The sequence below is a fragment of the Crocodylus siamensis genome, chromosome 1 (genome assembly GCF_052110815.1).
Source record: "Crocodylus siamensis isolate JL-2025a chromosome 1, ASM5211081v1, whole genome shotgun sequence".
Taxonomy (NCBI): Eukaryota; Metazoa; Chordata; order Crocodylia; family Crocodylidae; genus Crocodylus; species Crocodylus siamensis.
Genome location: NC_143395.1, coordinates 179,108,909 through 179,134,953, shown reverse-complemented (window position 1 = coordinate 179,134,953; position 26,045 = coordinate 179,108,909). Strand labels below are relative to the sequence as shown.

Sequence of the window (26,045 nt, the reverse complement as noted above, 5' to 3'; positions counted from 1 at the left end):
GCCAGGGCAGGACCAGGTAGGTGGGGTCCCTGATGAGGAGAGGCAGGATGGCTATGGTACCCAGCTGCAGGTCCGGCACCCCTGTCATGAAGTGGCTGCTCTCCACCAGGCCCAGTGGGCTGCAGCTCTGGAACATGAGGGAGTTGTGGACATTGCCTGCCCAGTCGATGCTTATGTGTGTGAAGGCCCTGTGATGGTCCACAATGGACTGGAGCACCACTGGGTGAAAGCCTCTGTGGCCTCTGCAGGGCCAGTCCCCATGATGTGGGCAGGTGACAGGGTTGTGGGTTCTGTCCAGGGCTTCAATGCACTGGGGGGATCCCAGGGCATGGAATCCTGACACCACTGCCAGGGTCTTGCACATGAAGCATGATATCTGCCGCATGTCCTGGAGGGTGCCACATACCTCCAGGACAGCCTCCCCAGTGGTGGCCTTGCCCACACCAAACAGGTGGCCGACATACTGCAGGCTGGTGGGCATGGCAAGCTTGAGCAGGGCAAGGGCCAGATGAGTGTCTACGGGGAGAGGTGGATGTGTACCTGTGTCCTGCTTCTGTAGTTGGGTCCAGAGTTGCTCCATAAAGTCCTGGAAAGTGGCCTGGGTCATGCAGAAGCCTTTTAGGAACAGTTCATCATCCCAGGTGTGCTGTACAACGTGTCACCACCAGTCCTAGCTGTCCTGGCAGGCCCAGAGGCAGTGGGGCTGGAGGCCCAGGAGGGCAACAGTGACCATGGCAATGGTGTCTAGAAGCCCCTCATCACCATTCCTGCTGGGACAAGCTGCATGGTGGTGGAAGTGATGGGCCCAGAACAGCGCACTACGTTCAGACAGGCGGTCACTGTGGGGGGCAGAGCCAGATGGGCCCAGATAGCTATAGGACTGGTGGCAGTTGGTGCAGTGGGCCAGCAGGACCAGCACAGAGACCAGTAGGAGTCTGGGGCACTAGTCATCACCGGGGTCCAGGTTTTCCATTTCCCACGGGAAAATGGAGAAAACCACTGATTCCCTGCTTTTATCAGACAAAATGCAATTTCCCCTTTTAGCAGAGAAATCCACGGATTTCTCTGCTTTTGCAAAGAGCACTTGCACGCTGGAACAATTCCAGCCTGCAAGAGCTGACTGCAGAAAGGGCAGGAAACCTGCATCCCTACCCAGAGGAGAGGGGGAAGGGTGGGGCCAAAGCCTCTGAGTCAGCCAAAGCTGGCTCAGGCTCACCCTTTGCCCCTGGAGCCTGCAGGTAAATGGGGCTTGGGAGTTGTGGGGCAGGGCTGGGGAGGGAAGGTGGCTGGGAGCAGGGGGAGCACTGGGCGCTGCTGGCCCCAGCACACCACAGCACCTCCCTGCCCCCCATCTCAGTCTGCTCCCTGGAGCAGGGCTGGGGGGTGAGGGAAGGTGTGCCCCTCTGTGGGCCGTGGTGGTGGGCAAGTGGTGTGGGGTGCCGCAGTGGTGATACAGTGGTGGCTGTTGCATGTGGACTGCACACATTGCATGGCTGGTGAGGAGCAGGGGGTGGCTTATATGCAGTGGTCACTGCTGCTCCACAGCCAGCCGCACAGCTCCATGGGCACGGCTCCGTGGCAGCGAGGGGTGGTGGCTGTGGCAGGTGCATGCCAGCTGTGGGGTGGGGGGGACTCACATGTGGTGGCCACCACCACTGCCATTTGCCTGGGGAGCCGTGCCCGCAGAGCTGTGCAGCCAGCCAAAGGGTGGCAACAGCAGTGTGGTGGCAGATGTGGCTGCCACATGCAAGCCCCTCTGTCTGCTGGCACGGCTCCTTAGACAAGTGGTGGTGGTGGCATGGGATGTCAGTGGTGGCAGCTGCATGCTGCCCAGCTAGCTGATGGGGGGCAGGGTTTCGCACACAGCAGCTGCCACCACCTCACACCACCGCTGCCGCTTGTCAAGGAGCCGTGCCCATGTATGGTGGGGCTTACACCACCTCTGCACAGGCTTAGCCCCCCAGGCAAGCAGCAGTGGTGGTGGCTGCCACATGCAAGCCCCCCCACCCCTGACCATCATGTAGCTGCTACAGCCACCACCCCACACCACCATGGAGCCATGTAGCTGGCCGCAGGGCCCAAGCAGCGGTGCAGTGGCAGCTTCTGCATGTAAGCCCCCTCACTCCCTCCCTTGCTGGCTGGCCAGCACATGTTCAGCCTGCACACGGCAGTCACCATGGTACCACTGATGCTGCATCCTGCAAAGCTGTGTGGCTGGCTACAGGAAGGCAGCATGGGGCGCAGCGGTATAGTTGCAGTGGCAGCTGCCATGTGTGGGCCCTCTCATCAGGCTGGCCATGGTATGTGCGGTCCACAGAGGGGAACCCATGCCCTCACCTCTTGGCCCTGCTCTTGGAAGCAGACACAAGGGCGTGCTCCCCCTGCTTCTTGATCTGGCCCCCCCGGCATCTTCCCTTTCCCCTGCCCTGCCCCACCCCTTTCCCCCCACACATACTTACCTGCTGGGGTGGATGACAGTGTCTGCACATAGGTGTGTGTCTGTGCGTGGCTGGGGGGCTGTTGTGGGCTTCAGGAGGGCTGAGGAGGCTGTCAGAAGGAGTGAGGGGCACCAGCAGTGGGGGGCCTTTAATTTTAATCACGGATTTGGGGGTTTTAATCAGAGAATTTGCAGTTTTTAATCAGAGAAAACCAGGATCACTGGTCATCACTGCCAGGGGCAGGGGCCAAGGCAGCCATAGCACAGGAAGACAGAGTGGTCAAGGAGAGATCTGCCACATGATGTCCCCGCACTGTGCATGCTGCTCCTGGGCAGGGAAGTGACTATCCAGGGAGCAATGAGTGGGGCTGGTGTTTAAAGATGGCTGCTGGGTGTTGGCAGCTACAGCTGGAGCTCCCCCCAGTGCCAGCAAGGGCCCATTGCAGGGCTGCAGGAAGTTTGAGCCTGAGAGCAGTACAGCTTCTCCTTAATCCCTGCATGTGTAGACACCTGCCTGAAATGGTTTACACCAGAGTATCTTACACCTGAGTAAACCTAGCTTAGATCAAATGCATATATAGACATACCCTATAAGAAGGAGAGCCAGAGAATGGGACAATTTATAGACCATTTTATTATGGCTAGAGGAAGAATGGTTGTGACAGTGTTACCAAAATATCAAAAATGGGCTAGAGCCTCAGCTGCAGCTGAGACACATAACCTAGCTAAGGAGGTGAGCTCAACATTACTTTTGTCACCTTTGTGACTCTCTGACATTGAGGTCAGTTCTAGTCTACAACATAAAACTTGGAGTATCCTAAGGGCTGACATAGGGACTTATTACTACAGCTTCCTTCATATCAGAGGAATTCTCAGCTAGCCAGTTCATCTAAGTCTAATGTTTCTTTTCATTGGTGCAAAGGGACTGTACAATGCAGAGAATATAATCAAGATATCAGGCAAAAAATAATCTTTTTTGGGGGGAAGGGGAAAGGAGAAGCACTGAGACAGGACATTGCTGTGACTTTAAATTGAATGAAGTGAAGATTGGCCTAGAATACCTTACAGAGCAGAAAGAGAGAGATACATAGTAAGGGGTGATGGCATAAAGGTTTTATCAGCATGAGTTCTGCACAGCCACATTATTCACCAGTGACTCTGGTTTACAGCTGACTTGCGACAGATGAAGTGATAAGAAAGACAACTGCCCCTGCATTTCCAGGTAGCTACTGCAGCCAAGTCTGCTTTGTCATCTGTGGTTTTGGTTTGGAATATGTATTCTGTCAATCAGAAGTTTGCTAAGTTTCACTGGAAGGGGAGCCAGAAAACATGATAACATTTTTAGTTAAGTACTGAGATGGTAACCGAATGAAAAGAATAAAAAAGAAAACCTCCACATTTAATGTAGTTATGTATTTTTCTAGCATTTTCCATATTTGGAAATTATGCTATGAGCCTTCATTAATATTCAACCCAGATTATAGTAAGATATAAAGAATGGACCAAGCTTTATTTATGGCTGTCAAGATGGAATATAATTTCAGTTCCTCAAGTTTCCAAATCTTGGGCATAAATCTACGAAAACTTATTCCCTGCTCTTGACAAATACCTTGGAATGAAAAAATATTATTATTGTTTAGGTTTGAAGTGGAGCCTGGAGCACAAAAGTATGAGGACTCTATTGTGTTAAATTGCTGTACAAACTCAGAACAGAAATGTCTCTGTCCCAAAGATTATACAGTCGACTAGTTATGGCCAAGGTTCCCAACTTTTTTAGAATCAAGGGACCCCTCATTAGATTCAAGGCACCATTCATAAAATGACAAGTTTTAGAGTTCACTTGTATTTTTGACCATGGAAAAATAATAGAGTATTCCAAAGAACTCCAAGGGCAAGTCTACACAAGATGTTTACTATGGAGCTGCCTAATTAGCTCCACAGTAAAGTCTCAGTGCGTACATCTACATGTGCCCCTAACTGCACATTTGGTACTGCACAATTATTTAATAATTTCTTTAGCAAGTACTAAATGACTGTGCAGTACCCACCAGCACTGTGTAGTCCTTGCAGTACATGGTTATTTCTAGATGCTATGTCGCTGTAGTGATGAACTACAGTGGCATAGCATCAGCATCACGGTTTGTGTCTGCTGCTACATCACTGTAGTGATAAGCTATGGTGCTGTAACCTGTTGCTACGGTGATGTAACATCTCATGTAGACACACCCAGTGTCTAGATGTGCAATCCTATTAGGCTGCAATAAACTAATAAGCTCTGCCATAGGATAGTACCTGTAAATATACTGGTACTGATTTGCTGTGAAGCAATGCACATGTAGACACTGATGGGGCTGGATGAGGCATGAGGGTGCTTCAGTGTGGGGGATGCCTGCTGGCTAGCCCACACAGAAGCACCTTTGTGTCCCAACCAGCCCCTCCAGAGCCCATTGAGCCAGGTCGGAGCAGCCCCAGCTGGCAGATTGACCCCTGGATGCCTCTGCCAGCCAAAGCTGCTCTGTCTCAGCTCAACATGATGTAGTCTCAGGATCATGTTCAAACAGCAAGCCCAAGAGCAACAAACTCCAGAGCAATATGCACTGGAATTTATTGCTTTGAATTAATTGCCTGTGTAGACATGCCCAGAAAGAGCACAGCAGGTCAGAATGTTTTTGATACTATGGATTCCTATTTCAAATCTTTGGTTTATCTTGTGAATCATATGGAAGTGTTTCCACCCCAGGGCACTCTTAAAAGGATCTCACTGCACTCCCTGGTGCCATACATCCTGGTCGAGAATCACTGTCTTATGTTTTTTCGATGTATGTACAGAGACCTAGATCGCTGGATATAAAAAAACTACTGTTTCAGAATCTGTAAAATTAGCAAAAGCTTATTATGAAGTTGTGGATGCTGTGTGACTTTTCCTATCAGGGTTTGCAGGACATTTCTTTTGACAGGCACAATATGAAAGTGTGATGAGCAGCCTTCTTCCTGCTCTTTCCTTAATATTCTCACATATTCTGTCTGAACTCTCTGAGCCAAATGTTCAGTGGATCCACACACACATAAACATCACGTATATTTTCTTACCAACCTTTGCAGGAGCATCTTCTGCTATGTTGCACCCAAATTGGTATTTAAATATCTAAAAACCTCTTTTCATGCATGATTTCAGTAAATGTTTTTACTGACATAGGTGTGCAAAGGCACATCTATTCATCCATTTTTTCATAAGCCAGTTAAAACTGTGGGGCTTGATTCTTAGTTTGCATGTCTATACATGCTGTTAATTCGAAGTAGGCTTACTCTTCAGTAAAAATACTGTGCAGTAAGCCTACCTGGAAGCACATCTATACATGCTCTCCTTGTGCAGGCAGCTCTCCACCCCAGCTCCATGATCAGAGTGGGGGCTGGGACATTGTTTCCTGCCCTTGGAAGCTGCCTGCTGCCAGAGCGGGCTCTGATTGTAGAGCCCGGGCTGGGACAATGTCCCTCTGCCCCAGCAGCAGGCAGCTCCTGTCCCCAGCTCTGCAATCATAGAACCAGGGCTGGGAGCTTCCTGCTGCCAGGGCAGAGGGATATTTTCTTGGCCTGGGGTCCATGATTGGAGCTGGCCCCAGCAGCAGGAAGCTTCCAGGGATTGTTTTCCCTCCCCGTTGTCCAGGCTGGCCTGGAGCAATTTGTTCCCTTTCAGGTATCTAACCATGCACTACTGCACAGTAGGTACTGTGCGATAAATCTACTACCTGTATTTACAGGTAGCAGAAAACCATGCAGCAGACTAATTTACTACGCAGTAGTTCCTGTTCATGGTTGCCTAGTGATGCTTTACTGTGCAGTAGTTAGTGTACTGTGCTGTAAAGCATCTTGTGTAGACACACCCAAGTGGTATCAACTGGTAAAGTTAACATCAGCTAAGGATCTGACCATTGCCTTTCAATTGCTCCATTTTGGAGGGATGGATTAATAGTGGGGATTAAGTTCCACATCCGTGCATCACTGGCTAGAAGGACCTCCATCCATGCTTTGAATACAGACAAGAAGGTATAAGCCTTGGTAACCTTTTACCTTAACAGTTGTTGGTTTGCTTGTTTGTTTGTTTGCTTTCCTATCAGGAAACTGCTTTGCTTTTCTTGGCTACCAAAAAACTATGGGAGTCCCTTCCATTATGTAACTTTGTCATAGATCCTGACATGGCCCAAGAGCGATTTTTTTTTTATATGAACAAAATGTGTAAACATGGGAAACTTCTGATTTTAGTGGGACAAACCTTACTGTTCACCAACACACCCCTTGGATCTCAGCCCTTATTATTTTCCTGGTAGCATTCTGCCTGTGCTGGCAGTTCAGGCCATCTTGTCTTGCTGCTTTGCCTCCCAGCTCTGCTCTGTCACTCCATGTGTAGTGCTTGTGTCATGCTGTTTACAGAGTGTGACAGAAGAGAGAGCAGAGTCACTGTGGAAGGAAAGAGGGCTGGGCCCAGTGGCATTGGGAAAGCATCACTGGAGGAAAGTATCAACTGTAGGGGCAAAGGAAAACAGAACTGAGGAATGGGGAAGGGGAGTAGAGAGAGAAAGAAAAAGGGAGTACGAGAGGCACCTCTGACATTTTTGCAAGATACAAAACCAGGATACAGAAGAAAGGAAATAAGAGGACTTAAAAGAGCATAAGTGCAAATATAGGAGGCAAAATCAGATTGAGAAAGAAGGGGCAACACATAAGAAATCCAATAATCAAAGGAGAAAAAATACCTCCAAGAGAAAACATAATTAATAGAATGGCTGAGTTAGGAAGAATGGAGTAAACCAGGACATTTAAAAACATGCTGGTTAAAAAATACTGTTGAAGAAAGCATCCTGAAGAGAAACAAAAAGCACAAGCGGTGGGGGGGAGGGATTTTGCAGAAATGGAAAGGAATTGGGTGCTCAATGCCCAATGACTTTTGGTGTTGGTGTCTTTTACAATCTCCCCCAAAACTGCTAAAATAAAGATTAACGGGGCCTTCTAAAAGGAAAATTTGAACTGAAAGAAGAAAAGCAAAACAGGGCAAAACAAACAAAAAGAGATGCTCTGTAATTTTGTTGAAAGTTTGTTGTTACCAGATTTTCTTGATAAATATCTCAATATGATGTCTTTTTTTCTGAAGGCTGAAATGCACAAATACAGCAAATCAGTCCTTCCCAGCAGAAATCCAAGTAAACAACAGATTATCTCCTTCCATGCCTGGCATTGTTGGTTTGGTTTATGCACATTTTTCCTGCAACATATAAGACTGTAGGTAAAGAAACTGGATGACAGAGTATAAGGTCAGCAATACTAGGGAGGAAAATGCAACCACTACAATTATTACTGAAATCTAAAACTGGATTCAGGAAGCAGTTGCACAAGTCAGTCTTTGGCCAAGCTCCTCAAAATAATGTTCTAGATATACTAACATTTTGTCACTGTTGAATCAGTGAGAACAACAGAAGAAAGGGTCATCTACGCTTCCTGTTGGGGCATGACTCATGTCTCCTGTTTATTAAAATAGTATCTATTAAGATGAACAAGTTCAGTAGGTCTATGCAAAGTGGCTAGTATTTGCTTTGGATTTGGATTCGGCCAATTTGGAGGATAGTGATTTGATCTGGTGATTTGAATCACTGTCCTGAATCGATTCAGCCAAATCTGACGCGAGTGACCCTGCTTCCCCCCGCCCCCCACCGCACTGCCCTGTGCTGCATGGGGGGGATCTGCCTCTCCAGAGGCCCCAGCAGCATGCCAGTGAGTGCAGGGCTTTTTTTTAAAAGTGCCAGGACACTGGGGTTGGGCGGGGCAGCCATTGACAGGGCTGGGAGAGTGGGTGGGTGTCAGGGAGCACTCAGGGGGGCTGCAGGAGCAGGCAGGAGATGGGGCCTGCTGGGGGCCCCCCCCATGGTCCCCACCCTCCTTCTTAGCACCCCTCCAACCCCCTACTTACCAACATGGAGCCCGGGTCCAGCTCCCTGTGGCAGCAAGCAGGGACTGCCCAAATCTCTGAATCTGAATCTTCTCTGAATTGATTTGGAGGCTTCAAATCAATTTGGGCCATTTTATTGGTCTCCTGATTTGATTCGGATTCCGAGGTTCAGCTGCCAAATTGGGCAGAATCTCCTCTGAATCGAATCAGCAACCAAAGCTTTGTACAGCCCTAATGTTCAAGTATTCTGATGCAGTGAAATCCTACTTCATGCCTATGAGGGATATGTAGCAAAAATATTGGCACTCCTCAACTGTCTCAGGGAAGCAAGATTTGAGGAAATCAGGACAGGGGCACACTCCTCTTACAGAGCACAGAGATCTGCTCCATGTGGATGTGGGCAGTCACTCCTTAGCAGTGCTGTTTGTCAGAGAATGATGCAAAGCTGGATAGAAATGAAGGACAGAGATTTTTTTGCTGTGTATTTCCTCTAGGCTGTCTCTTCAGGTCTGGAAGAGAGCTGCTATGACTAGAAACCATTTACTGGAAAGTGAATTGGGGCATATGCCAAGACATTTTGGCAGTCCAAGGCCATGTTTGGATTGGAGTGGAAGGAGGAAGCAACATTCATTTAGAGGAATATGCAGCACATAAGTGCTTCTTCAGTGGTTGGGGTAAGTAGAAAATAGTCCAGGCTGAGATGGATTAGTAGATAGGATACAAGTAAGGAGGTCAGAGAGGCAAAACATGTAGGGTAGGTAGACATTTGGGGAGGTTCGGGGAGAGTAGATTAAGTTAAAAATGGCCACCCAATCTAAGGTAGGTCAGGATGGATGAGGGGGTTGAGAGGATTGTAGGGGGGGCTGGCATGGTCCATTGGGGAGTTGGGGGGATTGTGGGAGCAAGTGGGATCTGAGAGGGGAATTGGGGGGAATCAGGGAACAAGCAGGGTCTGCGAGAGAGGCAGGGATGGTGGGGTCTGGCATGGTTTGGTAGGATGGTGGGGCTGGCAGGGTCCATTGAGGGTATTAATGGAATTGGGGGAGGATCAGTAACATTAGAGAGGCTCTGCAATCCCAACCCCCACCCCATTCCCCATTGTCACAAAACTGCCCCATATTCCACAAACCACTCCTGGTACCAGTTGTACCAGTGTTCACCTGTCTTGGGAGCCTGGTGGAAGTAAGTCAGAGTGGTGGGAGGGGCAGGTGGATTGGGGGGGGTTGGTGGCTCTGCAGGGAGGGTTGTTGGGGGGGGCTGGTGGCTCCAAGGGGGGGTTGGTGGGATGGGGTGCGCTCTCCTCCCCAAGGACCAGGGGCTATCCCCACTCCCCCCATCCCCAGATGAACAACCCCCTGGCAAACCCCAATCCTGCCCAACCTACCCTCTACCCCAACTTACTTCCATCAGCTCCTGGGACTGGGAATAGTTTCCATGATAAGGGATTTAGTGGACTTTAGTGGGGGAGAGGGGCGGAGCTGGATGTTCTGTGTGGGAGAGTTGTCCACTGTGGATGAACTGAGAGGCCAGGGTGCTACAAACAGAGCAGTGCTGGGAAGGGGTGATAGGAAAAGCACAGCCCTGGGGCCAGCAGCTGGGCTTTCCTAGTCCCAGTGTTGCACTGGGTACTGTACAGAAGTTCAATTAGATGGGCCTTGTCAGACTCAATCCAAGTTAGACTTCCTCCAATGTAGAGTTAAATTAGATTAGGCGATTTTTATACCAATCTAAACTTCCTGAATTTCTATATAGTTCACATTTAGATTGAACTAAGAGGTCTAAGCAGAAGGTCTCCACCTGGGTCAAAAAAGATTGGGTGGCAATTTTTGGGTACAGACAGAAGTACAGCTCCCAGCTATAACTCAGAATGATTTTTGCAAAGCATTCTGAGTCACAACATTACCCCAGACCAAACAGAAGTTCGCTGCTGGTTCCAAGGGGGAGGAAAATCTAGCTGCAGCCTGGGAGCCTGCAGCCAGGTTCCCATAGCAGTACCTGGAGCACTCTGCCAGTGTTTGCTGTTTTCAGAATGGGAAGGGGGAAAGACATCAGAGAGAGCTCATTCTTGGGGCTCTCCAGCTGGTGCTCAAGGGTGGGCTAGGTGAATTGGAGACCCCTCCCCACTTTGGGAGGGGCTCCAATACATCCACCCCATCCTCCAGGGGGGCGAAAGCCTCCCAGGCTGAACTCCCTCCCCCTTTCCACCTTTCCCATTGTTAAAACCGCAATAGGCTGGGAGCTGTGAAGACACAAGTTACAAAAGACACTACTTTTTGAAATGTCTTTATCTGATACTTTATGAAACGAGGGGTCAGATTTTCACCATTCAGCCATTTTTTAAACCATGTGCAGCTCTGCACTTGTGTTTGGTCTCAGCTACAAGCTGCTTTGTGTGGCCAGATTGGGCAAAAGTTGTCACTTCTGTCTGCACCCTTTAATGCAATCTAAGTTCCCCCTAACCTCCCTTCACATTTGTATTTGGTCATAGTATATCATCTAGTTTAACTGGGTTTCATCCTTAGGTGTTACAGTATTGTAACCTTTTATATGGGAAAATTTTTGCTTGCTGTCCTACTGGGATAGCCAGGGATGGCCCATTCTATCCTGCAGAACCTGCAGCCACAGGGAGCTCTGTAGACAAGGGGCGGTGCCCTGCTTGCACCCCGCCGCTTGCGGCATGTTTAAAGGGCTCGATGCAGGCGGGGAGCTCCTTCCCGTCCGAGTGAAGGAGGAGTTCCCAGCCCCAGCCCTGGCCCTGGGGAGGGAACCCAGGTGTCCCCAGCACATGCTGCCCCCACCCCATACTCCCCACAGGGCAGCCCACGTACGTGCAGCATGGCTCCAACTATTTCATTTCAGTGAGTTTATACCGCAATTAACCACAATTTTGATTTTTCGATGGATCAGGGAGCTCCAAAACTATACCTTGCAGGGGATCCCAAAAAATTGTGGGCCGGCCCTGAGGATAGCTTCAGGGAAATCAGCTGAATTACTACTGTCATTATCTATTCTTTGTAGTATGAGAGGTCTTACAGCCTCCAGTCACTGGTCTGAACACCATTCTGGTATGGATTAATTCAGATTTACACAGGTGACTTTGAAAGCAGGATTTGACATTATATACTTAATTACAGTGAAAGGGCCAAGATATATTCTCAGTTATATCATTAACTTCACTAGAGAGCCTGACCCAAACCTTCTATTTTTCAGACAAGGATATTGTGCTAATATAAAGAACAGACTGTTTGTAAAGATAAACATATATCAGCTAGATACTGCAGTCTTTGCTCAGGAAGCAGTCTTAATGAAAGCACCTCAATGAAACAGTGTGCATGATACCTTTTTGTAGAAATATCTTTTTGAAAAAAGGACCTAAATGAAATCATTGGCACAGTACCTTCTTTGAAAAAACAAAAATATTTTCTCTCTTAAAAAAATAAAAACAAGAAATTCACGTTCCCGTCTATTGAAAAAGATGGTCCAGGGGGAAAACCCCCAGTCATTTACATCAATTCCACACCTAGTTTTAAGATTAGCTGTCCTTCCATAGATTGAATGCAGCCTCCTTCAGGCCGCACATTATTCATATTGGGTTATTATAATAAGGTGCATTTCTGTTTCTAAATGGACAGTTGTAATGTAAATGGAACACAAAGGGGCAGCTTTATAACTCAGTGCATTACAGTCTCTGGGTCCAAAGCCCAGAGACCCTGAGAGGCTATAAGCTTTTGTTTCAGATGCATGTAGATAAACTACAGCTTTTTCCATGACTGTTACAATGCAGAATATGAAAAACTCCTGGGATGGTTTAAGCTGCAGGGTATTCTCCCAGAGTTCTGTCCAAGAATAATCTAGTAAAAATGTGGACAGAGAACCATCGACCTCTGCTTTCCCCCGAACATATGCAGCTCTGATCAGTCTGGTATTTCAAGAAAAACAAGGTCCTGAACCCTAATCCTCAGACACATAACAAAGCGCACTTCACAGCTGTGATGCACAGCAACTATCAGCTCCGAGGCCTGAGTGGGTCCCAAGACAATGCCTCCTTTATCACCCAGAGGACAAATATCTAGACAGCAATATTTTCTGCTTGAATGCTTCAAGCATCTCCCGCAACTCCTGACTGAAAGAGAAAACTGAGCTGAGAGTGTTTGCTGAGTGATTATTTTAATTTACTACTTGATGTAAATCTAAATGAACTGACACCCAGCTTGAGATGGACAGAAAACAATCATTGTGAAAAAAGAAAGGAGGCTAATATTACAATATCATTTGAGTAGCACAGGTTAGGCAACTTTAGCAATGGCTATGTAATAGATAGAGAGACAGGGTCTGCATTCTGTTTTCTTCACTCAATTACCATAATAAATTCTGTAATTTTGGGACTGTTTATTTATCAGGCTACGATAACAAAGGAGCTTAGAAAGTGCTGTGTGAATGCAAGACGACAGAGCACCATAGAGGGAGTATTTGCATGCCAGGAGATTGCCAGTTCACAGTCTTTTTTGGGTTTGGAAGCAACAATAATATATACGTGTGTGCGTGTATGTGTGTATTTGTGAATTGCCAAAATAACACTCATTTTGTAGGTGACTTCAAGGAGGGTGGCAAGGGTGGGAATGGAACTAATCTTTCGTGTAAAGTTTTACAATTTTTAAAAAACTGTCAAGTCACTGTGCAGAGCTTTTGTATAGAAACAGCATGTTAGGGAACTGGTCCAGCTGCTCTGGGGATTCTGTCACTGCTGGTCCATGAGCTAGGCTTCTAAAGTTTGATGGCTGCGCAGGGCTGGAGAGGAGATGCTATGGCTAAGTATGTGCTATGGAGCAAAATTGGACTTCATTTGGTTGTGCACTTAGAGCCAGGCTCTTCCTCAACCATGCATTCTATGCAGATTCCCTCTGAAGTTCCTGCCTCAAGAGTCCCAACTAGAGCATGAGAATGAGCTAGAAATAGAACTTCCTCACACTTAGCACATTGACAGCATGGAGGCTTACGCAAGCTGTATAACGTAAAGAAAAGCAGTACTGGGCACACAACCATTGGAACCCTACACCCTACATGGGTGGACCCAGGATTTTCTAAAGGGGCAGGAGCAGCGACTGGCACTGCAAGGGTGATGGTACCCTTGGTCCCAGCTCCCTCCCCCCTCACTCAGGTGGGTAGATCACAGAACAAGAGAAGCAGTCAGGGACATTTTCAAGTCTCTAAATCAGGGGGGGTCTGTGCCTGCAGTCCCCAGCTTCCCCAGAGGTGGAGAAGCTCAAGAGTCTTCCTGCCCTGCTCCAGTTGGGCTGTGCAAAAGAGTAAGGCTAAGCTAGGGACAGCAGCAGCAGGAGGCAAGTTTCTCTTCCCCAAGCATCTCCTGGGCTGGTGGGAAACACCCAGTGGGACCAGACAGGGACGAAGAATCTGCCGATGCCATGGCAGCCATTATCCCAGGATGAGCCCCACTCCATGTACAGTCTGGATCTAGGACTCCCCCCCACTCCCAGGGCAGCCAGGGACAGTGGCAGTGATTGGTGGGGGAAGGAAGTGGATGAGAGGGTAGGGGATGTGCTACTGAGCATGGAGGGGAAGAGTGGGGGAGCTGAGAGCAGAGGAGGGCAGGATTCTTACCTGATTATGGGGCTTAAAAAAAGTCCCTGGCTGTTACTCCTGCGGTGCTGTCTGAAAGTGGGGTTTGACCATGCCACTGCACCCTCTCTGCCTCTGGAGTTCCAGGAAGTATTCTGCTGGAAGGACACTGCTTCCTGATGTTCTCCTGGAATAGTACAGCTTGGCATCACCAATACATGGCATCACTCAGCCCACAGTATGATGTCCCTCTTTCAGTCACATCACATCACACCAGCAAGCTTGACTCCACCACATTCTCTTCAGGAGTGCCTGGGTAGGTGATGAGTGGAAACAATAGTGTTAACATGCACATACAAATCACTTTAAAATGATATTCCAAATTTTAAACAAACAAACAAGCAACACATAAAATAACCATAAAGTTCTATTTCCTCTGCAAAGCCAAAGGGAAAATTTCACGGTTTAATATGGATGCAATCAATAGGGCAGAAATCACTGTAAAAGACTAGAAACATCAGTAAAGGATCCTGTACCTTAAAAAATGCCTTTCAAATGACTATCCGATAGAATTGTATGCCAGGGCTCTATTTCTCTGTTAAATTCTACAGAATGGTTAAAAACAAACAGACAAAAACACCCCTATGACTTTTTCAGCAGCATGTTTCTTATTCTGCAATCACATATTCATTTCAATTGGCGTAGTCAAAGGTATGCATATTTACATAAAGTGTGAATGTATAGCTGGGTATATAAAAATACACTGCACTTATTTTTATATATATGTATACACAGAGTTCAATAATTTGTTTAGATGTATACTATGTAATTGCAGCAGTTAATGTCAACACCATTTATCACCTGTATTCACTAAAGTGGCTTTTGTGCCTTACTGCACAATACCTCCAAGATCATTACTATGATAACCTCATATTTAGGCTGATTAAGGACAATTTATATAGTTTTTTTTTTACAAGTGAATTATATTAGTGTGACACAGAAAAACAGTTTAAACCATTTGACATTTATCCCTGGTTATGAAAAGAAAAGTTGAGATCAAAAGTCACTTTCAGCACAGTCACGTAGAATAATCTCGCAAGCTGGCAATTTACAGTGTGTGCAGTCTACCTGTGACATCTATGCTGAGCACTTAGCAGAGAAAGATGATCATTACTTCAGTGTGAAAAGAGGAATTACCTTCAGGGGATCAGTCCTTACTAAGCCCAAACTGGACCTGCCCAAGCAGGCACCTGTGTATGCTTTTAAAATATCTCTGTCATACTGAAGATGATCATACAATACGGCATAGTTTAATTTAGTTATCTAATAAACCTTCCTGAAGTATATTTATCTAATGACATAACAAAGCCAATTGAAAAAAAAATTTTATACAATAGACATATGTTAAACATTAACACAAATAGAAGGGGCATGAATAAATGACAAAATGTTCAACAATCACATGATCTTTGTGATGATGTATTTAAAGTAATCTTTTTCTGGTATCTGAGTTATGTGGCAAACAATAAAATATAAACTAATACACTTTGAAGTTCTTGAGACAATATTCTCTTTTTTTTAGGGATAGGATTCTCTAAGGAAACTGTACAAAATATAGTTTATATTCTTGAATGCTATCACCCAGATTATTAACAACCGATGTTCTTTGCACTGATAAAGTGTTCAAATAACTTGTATCATTATTGGTATTTTCAACTGAAAAACTGGATCATATGACACTAAAATGAATTACGAGTTGATCCCAGCATCTATAAATGGGTCAGCCTGGGCACTTCTGATATATGCAAACCCTCATTAGCACCTCAAGTATCTTTATAAACAAATATGTCCTAACAGAGACCAAAGCTTTTGGTCCAAATAAACTCATTTTACTCACGTATGGAGTCCCACTGGTATCAATCGGCTTTTGAACTTGCTTGAGTAAGGAGCATCAGATAAGACTAGTTCATAAGATATGAAAGTTTCTGGAAAGAAATAGGTTGGGGCAGTGAACATATCATTTTTCTTAAACCATTCTATGATCTAAATTGGATGTGAAGATGTACTGATTTCACTACTCTTACCCATATTGCCAAGTGCCTAACTCTGTGGTCATCATTGATCTGAGGATGCTTCTCAGCATGACAAAGGTGTCAGAATTGGACTCATAATATTTAGCCTTTCAGAAGGATATCATTGAAAGTTACAAGAGGCAAGAATTTTTGTGGGTAATGTTTTTATTGGATCTATTTAGACAATATAACAGCATACAGCCTAAGACTTATGTGAAATGTTGAACTCTTTCGAGAAATAATATTGTTGTTCTTTCCTATCAATTCATTAACTGGGATGTTTTGGAGTATAAAAGCATCTCTGGGTTTCATCTCATATCCATGATTGCTGATTGACTTTGGAATGGGTCCTATAAATATTTCATTATTTTGTAAGGTCAGTCTTATATTTGGTTTTACAGGTAAGAAGCAAATTCTAAAACAAGTCTAAAATGAAATGGGATGTCTATCATACAAATATTTTTGAAGTAAGTTACTTTTAAGCATGTGTGGTAAAATTCATGAAAATTGAAAGACATTTTTCCATCTAGTCCCCATACAAAATATTGTGTACCTACTTAGATTTTAATATATGTACCACCAGCCTTGCTCCCACAAATGATAACAAAAAATAAAGCTGAGGGCCTCTATATTAAGAAACTGTGCCCTATAGTTATAAAATCGCAGTTTCAAATTAGCCATAGGGCTTAAAGATTCACTGTGAGCATCCAGATGAGTGCAGCTGTGTGGTTTGTGTTGCCACAGACACATCTGCAGTGCCACATACCTCACAGTCAAGTCTTCTCCATGCAAGGCTGCAAGGGTGTGCTGCCTGTGCATGCACTGTTCTTTTTTTTTGTTTCTGTGGGTTTTTTTGACCCCTGCATCCAGGGGTCAAAAATAACCCATGGGAAAAAAATGAGCAGTGCACACCACTGAAAATTTTGCAGCTGCATTGTGGCTGCAGCCCTAGAAGACCCCCCAGGACCCCATGTAAGGCTGCTGGGGCCAGCACAGTGCTGGCTTCAGCCTCCCCTACTGCCCCCCAGGGTAACTTGCCATGCGCCAAAGCACATCTGGTATTGGTGTTCCCTGGGGACAAGTAGCTGCGCCGCAAGGTGCACTGCTGCTACTTGTCCCTGGGGAACCAAAAATCCATGCTCATCTGGACGTGGCCATGGGTGCACCTACACTCAATGTTTACTGCAGAGTTGTCTAATTGGCTCCACTGTAAATATCTCAGCAAGTGCGTCTACTTGTTCATTAGTGTACTGTAGTTACTGTGCATTTAGTACTTGGATAAGCAAATACTAAATCAATGTACAGTAACTGGCACTACTGTGCAGTAGCACCAGCAGATTGATTTTTACAGACACTAATTGCACAGTAGCTTAATGCTACTGCAGAGTAGCCTACTAGCATGGGTTTTGCCTGGCACACTACTGCACAGTGTTATTAAGCTACTGTGCAGTTAGTCTTGCATAGATGCACCCAGTGTCTACAAGTAAGGCCCTATTAGGCTGCAGGAAATTAATAAACTCTGCAGCTGGTTAGTACTTGTAAATACAAATACTATGCTACTGCAGAGTTCTTTTGTGTACAACAACACACATATAGATGCTGACCTGGTTGGCTGGGGCATGAGGGTGTTTCAGTATGGGAGCTGCTTCCTGGCAAGCCCTGCACTGAAGCATTCTCATGCCCCAGCCAGCCCCTCCATAGCTATCTGAGCCAGTCAGAGCAGCCCTGGCTGACATGCTGACCCACAGGGCCCCTGCCAGCCACGGTTGGTCAGACCCAGCTCAAAATGCTGCGGTGCAAGGCTCACATGTAAACACAGGACCTGGGAGCAATAAACTCCAGCACAATAAATGCCAGCGTTTATTGCTTCTCATTAATATGCACATGTAGACACACCCACGGATGCCGCATTATGATGTCACAAGAACAGATTTAGAAAAGAAGCAAACAAACAGCAAGAAGAGCAGATTAACCAGCTCTTAAAAAAAATGAAACGTAATAAAAAAGGGGGGGAAATTAAAAAATTCACGGAGATTTTGCAGTCTTTTATGTTGTCTTAATTTTATTAAAGGGAATATACCCCTCTTATATTTCAGAGCCAATCCTTTGGAGACTCGAGACACACAAATCTTTTGAATTCCTTGTCACAGAATTTTAGCACAATTTATCTAGGTAAGTTTTAATTACAGCCTCCCCAGAAAGACAGTACCCTGTATAAATAAAATGAAATGTAATTGATAAATGTAGTCAGATGGTACTGGGTTGTTTAAATAGACCATTAAGCTCAAAATGTCTGAAGTTAAATTAGATTGTATTCTCTTTCACCTAGGGCTTTTGTAAGGCACAACTGGCATGTATAGTCTTGTCCACATTAATTTTTACTGCCACGGTCAAAAAGCAGCATAAGTCTGAAGCTTGTGTGGAATTTTCTGTCTTTATTTGACATGATCATAGAGGATGAATTAGCTCTCTTGGTGAAGAGAGTGAAAGAAGGCCAGTTTAGGGAAATAAGGAATTTGCAGAGGAAAGAGAAAGTTTGAGGGAAACATATGGTTTAAATGCTCTAGTCTATTTCAGATCAAGCTGAGAGAGTTGAGATCTGTTGGTTCAGAGATCCAGTTCACTGCACATTCCTACTGTGCCTGCCTACTAATTGCATCCCATGTTTGTCAATCAAATATTTGCAATTAACAAAAATATTCCCTTAAGAGACATATAACAGAGGCTGCTAAGGATCCATTGCGTTGCTATTAGAGTCAGCTCCAAAAAAAAAAAAAAAGTCTTTAAAAATATTCTGCTGGTGATGACACTGCCAGACATTTCCAGTCAAAACATTAACAAGCAGAATAGGTGGCATGGGGGCTTTTCAAAGGGATTTTTTTCAAAGAAGGAAAACTTTGATCTTGGTGTTTCTGACCCATCCTCCACCTCTGATTCTTCAATCTACAAGTACATATAGTGGTTTAATTTCACTCAGTGCATAACTTGCCTAAGGATAAAAGTTGATCTAGATTTTTTTATTTAACTCCAATTTAACTAATGCTCTAAAGCTGCCCCACCACCACATAACAGACAAATGCACAAGGATTCCAGGCAGGGACTGAAGAAAGCAGACTGGAATAATAAGAACAACACAAGGTTCAGAGGAAGCATTAATTTGTAAATAGGTAGAAATGCCAGTAATTTGTTGGGAATTGAAGACCTTCTGTATGCAACAATGAAGCTTAGCAGCTGTGCACTGCTGTTTTATAAATCAATATTACATCTGAAGGTGGTGTTTGAATGCTTGTATCATTGTGGTTTGAGTCAAACAAAGTTCTGTGATAAGAAATGATCAAACAAAACAAACAAAATCCCTTCCTTGTCTCTTCGGATAAAATCCAAACATAATTCCACAAGAGGGATATAACATTCAAATCATCTCCTTTTTTGTAATTACATAAACCCCCTTAGTCAGAGAAACATGATTGAATTGGTGATGAACTATTGTATTCTCAAAGAAGTGGCAAAGAAGGTTTATAGATGGAGAGCTTTTGCAAAATGTTAACACTGTAAGCAATCAGACATGGCCAAAGTGGAGAGCCACCTTGTTCAGATCAAAATGCGAGAGGCTGGCGTGAGCACAACTGAGAAAAAGAAACCCCCAAATGTCACTTGTACTGTCAAAATGAATGTTTTTATGGCCTTCTGTTAGACACCTATTCTCTCTGCCTCAATTTCTCAATCTAAATAGGGTTTATAATCTTACCTAAAAACAGTCCTGAGACTTAGGCCAAGCACACAGTAGAAAACATTTGTTCATATAGTTATAGAGATGTTCATTCAGTGTTGACTGAGCTTTTACCAGGAGAAGAATGGTTTTGCTGATGTAGCTTAAACTCATTCCCCACCAAAATATGAGTCATCTATATTGGTCTTTTCCCCTTATTAAAATGCCAAGAGAAAAAAACCCCTTTTCTAACTTTTCTCACCAACATTACTATACCACAAAACATTTCAGGTGTAGAGTGGCCTTTTCTTAGCTAAGTTGTAAAAGTATTTTGAAGATGGAGGGCCCTATGTAGGAGGAGGCATACTCTTTACAACCACCTGTACTGGATTATACAATATAAAGCTACATATTTTATAAGTGCAGAAGATGGGTGGAGAGAATGGGAGACAAGGTTCTGGTCCCATAACCTACAGAGCCAGGTATAGGGCTAGAAAAGACAGGGAGTTTCATAGATTTCATAGACATCAGGGCTGGAAGGGACCTTGGGAGATCATCGAGTCCAGCCCCCTGCCCAAAGGGGGTCATAGGATATAACTCAGTTTTTAGGTAAGATTATAAACCCTGTTTAGATTGAGTTAGACTGACTCATCTAAAAAAAAATCTCTTGTGAGATACCTGCAAGCCAGTTTACTTTATTGTATTGTACAGATGCTGGCTATTGCATTAAAGACGGCAAAACTGGACAATCTGAGTCAAGTGGCTACTTGGCTTTCACACAGAGCACAGTGCTATGGAAAAGAAATATGAACCAAGAGCCCTGCCCTTGGGCTGTATGAAAAATTTAGTGATGTTCTTATTGTTTGACTTATTATGAAAGGAAACAAATTCATCACTGTGATTGCCAGGAGATGGAGTACAGAGAAGAAGGGAAGCTGAACAACAGACTTATCCCACGCCAGGACTGTAGGCAGATATCCAGCCTAGTGACCAGCTATAGACTTTCATGCCACTGCTGAATAAACAGAATCTAAAGCTTGGCATTTGTATCCCCCAGCTGCCTATGTACCCGTATGTGTGGTCACTAGGTTTGGCTTCAGAACTGCAACAGATAAAGGAGGACAGAAAAGCTGGGCCACACAGATAGCAATAAAAAGAAGGCAGAGCCTAACCAGCATTGAAATCGCTCATGTTAGAGAGATTTTAAATTGCAGAGTTGCCTAGAAAAGCATCGTTTGTGCCTGTAAAGACTCAGCTATCAATTTGCCGTGGATTGTCAGATTAGGGAATTTTATCATGGAGTTCGGGGTGGGAGAAGAGGAGGAAGACAAAAGTGTCTTTGTTCGTGTCCTTCATTTCCTGGTAGTGAGACATTTTGATCCAGGAGATTTTTGGAAACAGAAATTTGCTTCAGAAGATGCAGGTGTTTGAAATATTTAAGAAGTTCTCTGGTTTGTTTTCCTGGCCTCATTGATGATAAAGCTTACACATCATGACATGGTGAGTTGAAGCAGTGATTAAAAGGCTATTGCATATGCTCTTCCCAGCTGAGTTGTTGTTCTCATTGTTTTTAGAGCACAGAGAAAGTGTCTGCAACAGCTGCTAATAAGCTCTTATGTGACTCCACTAACATTTTGATCTGATCACCCCACAAGTGCATAGTGGGAGCTGAAGAACCTGCTCTCAGCAGTTTGACAAAAACAGCCCTGACACATTTCAGTGACCGTAGAAAGTTTGTGACACTGCAAAGAAATTGAATGGTATGCATGGAAAGAGCTGAAAGGTTGAATAAGATTGTGGGCCTTATACGTGTGTATGAGATTCAAAACTATGGGCAAGACTGATTGTAGCACCATGTACATGCCAAAGCAGGACTGCACGGGTAATATCTTCTGAGAAAGGGTAAGAGAAGTTTGGCACAAAGTTTCCATAGACTTTCAAAGGAATAACACATTTTTTGTGATTTTGAAATTCTCCTCTTTTACTTAACCAAACATACTCCAGAAATTGAGAGACTGAGAACATGTTAAAAGGTATGGCAAGTGGACTGTTGCTGTTTTAGGATGCTAACCTGAGGATATGGAATGAAATTTCAAACATATTCCAAGTGATTTGAACCTCAACCTATGCTATTTTTTTGCTCAGGGCTAACAATTTCCATCTAAAACAATGATGTGACCAGCATAACAACACTGGTTTCCTCCTCTGTTTCATGGTATTACTTCACTACAGTGGTGCGCAACCTCTGGCCTGTGGGACTCCCCCCTGGGTCCAGAAATGTGGTGGTGGACAAGTGGTGGCAATTAGCACTGTTCCCACTCACCCGCAGCCAGATTTGCCATCCCTGTGGGCCATGTGACATGGTTCTGCATGCAGAGCTGCAGCCACGTGCACAATCTAGCATGGGGGTCTGATTAAGCACAGGGCTGAGGCTGGAAATGGGGCCTGATCTGGCATGTGCCTGACTGGGCACACAGACTGGATTTGTTCTTCAGTGAAGCAGTATACCAATCATCTAGTCCACAGGGGTGAAAGGTTGGGCACTACTTCCTTAATATAGTTTCAACTTGCAATGGTCTGCACCAAACTCCAAGTTACAGCATTGCCAAATGTGCCATTATCTTCCATCAAAAATAACAGCCATAGTGGCTGAGATACTGCACAGGGTCTTTATCTAATCCATTAATTTCCATCCATATGCAAATTTCTCCTAATAGAGAACATTATAGAGGAATATGATTATATGCGAACCTGACAGCAAGCACTATAAACACAGAACAGTTTTCCTTGACAGGTTGCTGCTATTTACCAGGACTAGAGAGTTTGGACAAGGACACAAAAATGTTCCCTTTGTCACCAAGTCAGACAGACATGGTCCAGATGGCTTGGTTAAAAGAGGCTATTTCAAGAACTTCCACAATATTAAATTGTGGACATAGCTTCCTGGTGAACAGTACTTGATAGACTATAGTAATTATGTTTTTAGGGCAACACAACACATTTCTCTCATATCAGTTGGATGATATCTTTTCATTGGCAGAAAAAGGAAAAAGTTAATTTCATTAAAGAGCTTAGATTTAGAAGGCTGAACTAGCACCTGTGTGCAGGTACACTTCAGGGCTAAGTACAGACAGTCAAAAAGCCCAACCTTCACAGGTTAGTCTAAGCAGCGTAGATTGAACCAATAAGCAAGTGGACGGACATTCACTTTTGAGTCAGGAAATGCAGCCACATATCTGCAGTGGCCCAGGCCAGAAGCTGTGGGGTGCTACAGCAGGCAGCTTGGGTCAAAGCTAGCCTGCCCAGCTTGCAAAGGGGGTTTTGCAGGGGAGGTACAAAGCATCCTGGGATGCTAAGGGACTCTGAGTTCACTTGAGTCTGGAGGGGACTTGGGGCAGAAGTTCAATAAACTGATTTAACCTAAATCAGTTAAGTCTGATACTACATCCATCCAGGTTTATTTTAAATTGGATTTCAGCCATTTTGAAAGCAGTTTATGTGGACTGAACTTCTGTTGTGTTACAGATTTGAACTGGTTTCCAATCACTTATACTGGTTTACGTGTCATTTCTGTGCCTAGTCCCAGAAGCCTGAATACCACAACAATGGCTCTAATGCCAGTTAATTTAGAAGTAACTATTTAGTGCAAGTGTTAGAAGGCTGGATGTATGTTTCTCTGCATTATCACCAGGAGCTGTCATACTCTCTGATCAGAAGAACAATAAATATCCATCCTGAAAATAATTCCATATTTTGTCAGGATTTTAGCTGCATGTATTTTGCCATAGTTTATTCATGAACAGAAAAGCTAGCATTAGGGCTGCAGATAAAATGAGGAGAGCACTGGGAAGAAGAAAGCCATGTAAAGGAGGAAATCTGTGAGGAAAGAAAAGATGGGGCTGTTAAAAGACAACAGGAGAAGAGTGAAAGAAGGGTGGAAAGGAAGGAGAGAGGGCAGGGAAAGAAAGAAAATTGAGGGATAGCTAATAATAGGAGGCAGTGAAAAGTACAAGGATATAGAAAAGAGAGAGAAAAAATGAATAAACAAGATTCACATGAAAGGAAAAAGAAGGGCTTGAAAACACTGTTTTAGAGGTTTCTGCCACTGATGCTGCTGTGATGGCCCTGGCCCTTACACAGTGTCAAGTGTGCTGGCAGCACTTAATCAATGCTATAGAATAACAATCATGCTCTTTTTTTTAATAATTGACACAAAGTGCTGTTTTCCATTGTGTCAGTTCAGCAGCATGCAGACAGGCTAGCATCAGTGCCCATGATAGAAACTTTGTGGAAAGGTTCTTGCGGTGAACATGGAACAGTCAGATACTCAATACAGATCTTTGAAGCTTGTTAGCAAGAGATCAAGGAGATATCTTTTTTCAGTCATCTCGTAATAATATAGCAGCAATTTATATGGCGGCTGGTAGATAACCACTAGCAAGTAACTTGACAAGCCCACAGAGGGATGACTTTTGCTCAGTGTGTATGGATTATGCATGTGCTTATCATCTGGGTCCTCTGTGGTCCTCGGGATTCCCTACAAAATTGTCCTACAAAGATCTGCATCCCAGGCACAAGCTGTTGCTTAAGCCAGTGGTCTATGACTCCTGAGGATTCATTACACAGGCTGAGATCAGTGGAGCCAAGCTTGGCCAAGCTTCTTTTTCCGGCAATGCTGGTGAAATCAATCCTCAAGGGGCAGCAGTCTACTTAGCACTGCTAAAATAACACAAAGCAGCCAGGCTGAAGCCCATCATGTTTTTTAATATCTTTGCCTTATTTTAAGTAACCGAAGAAGTGAAATTACTACCATTTGCTAAGAAGGCTCTTCCATTGTCCAATTGCTTTCACAGCAAGGTCTCTCTCACTCAGACAGAATATTGGACCAATAAGCTCTTTTCCTCACTCATTATAACCTCTTCCTAGTGACCCAGGCCTTCAGTTCTCCCTTGCTTTTTGTTGTTGTTGTTTGATTCATGATACAGATGTAATGAATGCTAAAAAAAGCTCCTAGGTATCTGACAGCTTGGCCCCAATGATCACTTAAATGAACAAAATTACGCCCATTGATTTCAGCTGGCGTTGGTGAACCTGGCTGCTATCTGTGCGTGCCCATGTACAGCAGCTAATTGTTGGAAATGATGTTGAGATGCACACCTCTTGATATGCCAAGCAGCATCAAGCTCTGTAAATATGTGTGCTGCTTTTAAAAATAGCCCACCTTGGAATAGGAAACCATTGCTTTGATTGTATGTGGTATCCTTAATGCATAGCACCACAAAAATCTTTCCAACTGTAGCTAAAGAGAAAACCAAGGTTTCAAAGGTGAAGTTAAAGACAGGAAAGCCAGACTGTGATTTGTTGGGGAGACTGGAAAACATAGTAGGGGTTTTATGAGAGAAAATGCAAGCTCCCGGGATGCAGGCTGCAGGAAGTGATGGAGACACGGCATTACTTCACAAGGTCAGAGGGATGCAGCTGTAGTTAATAAACCCCCCCAAAAAATCCCAAACAATCAACCCCTCTCTCCCCCCAAAAACAGACTTTAATCATGAATTCATGAATTTTACAGGTTTTATTTAACAAAGACTTGTTTAAAAGCAAAGCAAATGAAAGCAGCAACTGGTCTTTGAAAATAAACCTCTGAGCTCCACAGTCAAAGGATGTTATAGACTTATTCTTTTCTCAGTCAGTGATGAACTCAGTACTAATTAATTTAGGACACACCTTTCTGAAGCTTGGTTATTCCCTTGGGCAACAGCTTTACCTCACATTAATTTACAGTTCAACGGCAATTTTATGGATACTTGATCTTTTATTACTGTATAACCTATATAACCAGGGTTGAACAGATTTTGCTAGTAGGATAAATGATAACTTGGTTGTAAAATGAGTCATTGGCATTGCCTTTTCAATATATTACAAGCCAGATTGTCAGAGGCCTTTGCTCTGCCATGCCGTGGTGGCGGGGCTTTTCACAACTGCAAAGCATGGTCCACTTGTCCTCTGTGGAATGAGAACACAGGCAACTCATGCTGGTTTCACCTGTGCCCCACCATCTCAGCTCTCTTGACTCTAATATTCTCTGCAACCCAGTAGCTCACTCCCACCCTGATGCATGGAGCTGCTCTGTCTGCTGGAAGCACAGTCCGTCTCATAGGCTGCCTGTAGGAGGCTTTGTCTTCTTGAGCTTCAATCCTTTCGGGTTCTAAGCACCCTGACTGTACTATAATACAACACGTAAACACATGAATTGACCCCATTGACTTCATTTGCACTGTGCATATGCCTAATTTAAGTACATGCTTATGT

General features: G+C 44.5%; 1 long non-coding RNA gene across 1 annotated transcript in view; it reads right to left on the bottom strand.

Moving 5' to 3' along the window:
* Positions 1-26,045, bottom strand: part of LOC149873708 (uncharacterized) — a 725,387-nt gene that overhangs the window by 38,194 nt on the left and 661,148 nt on the right. The window contains exons 12-13 of the long non-coding RNA XR_016442736.1: positions 15,850-15,937; positions 13,995-14,264 (exon numbers count right to left, since the gene is read on the bottom strand). This is a non-coding gene — a long non-coding RNA (uncharacterized LOC149873708). The remainder of the gene's footprint in view (positions 1-13,994; positions 14,265-15,849; positions 15,938-26,045) is intronic.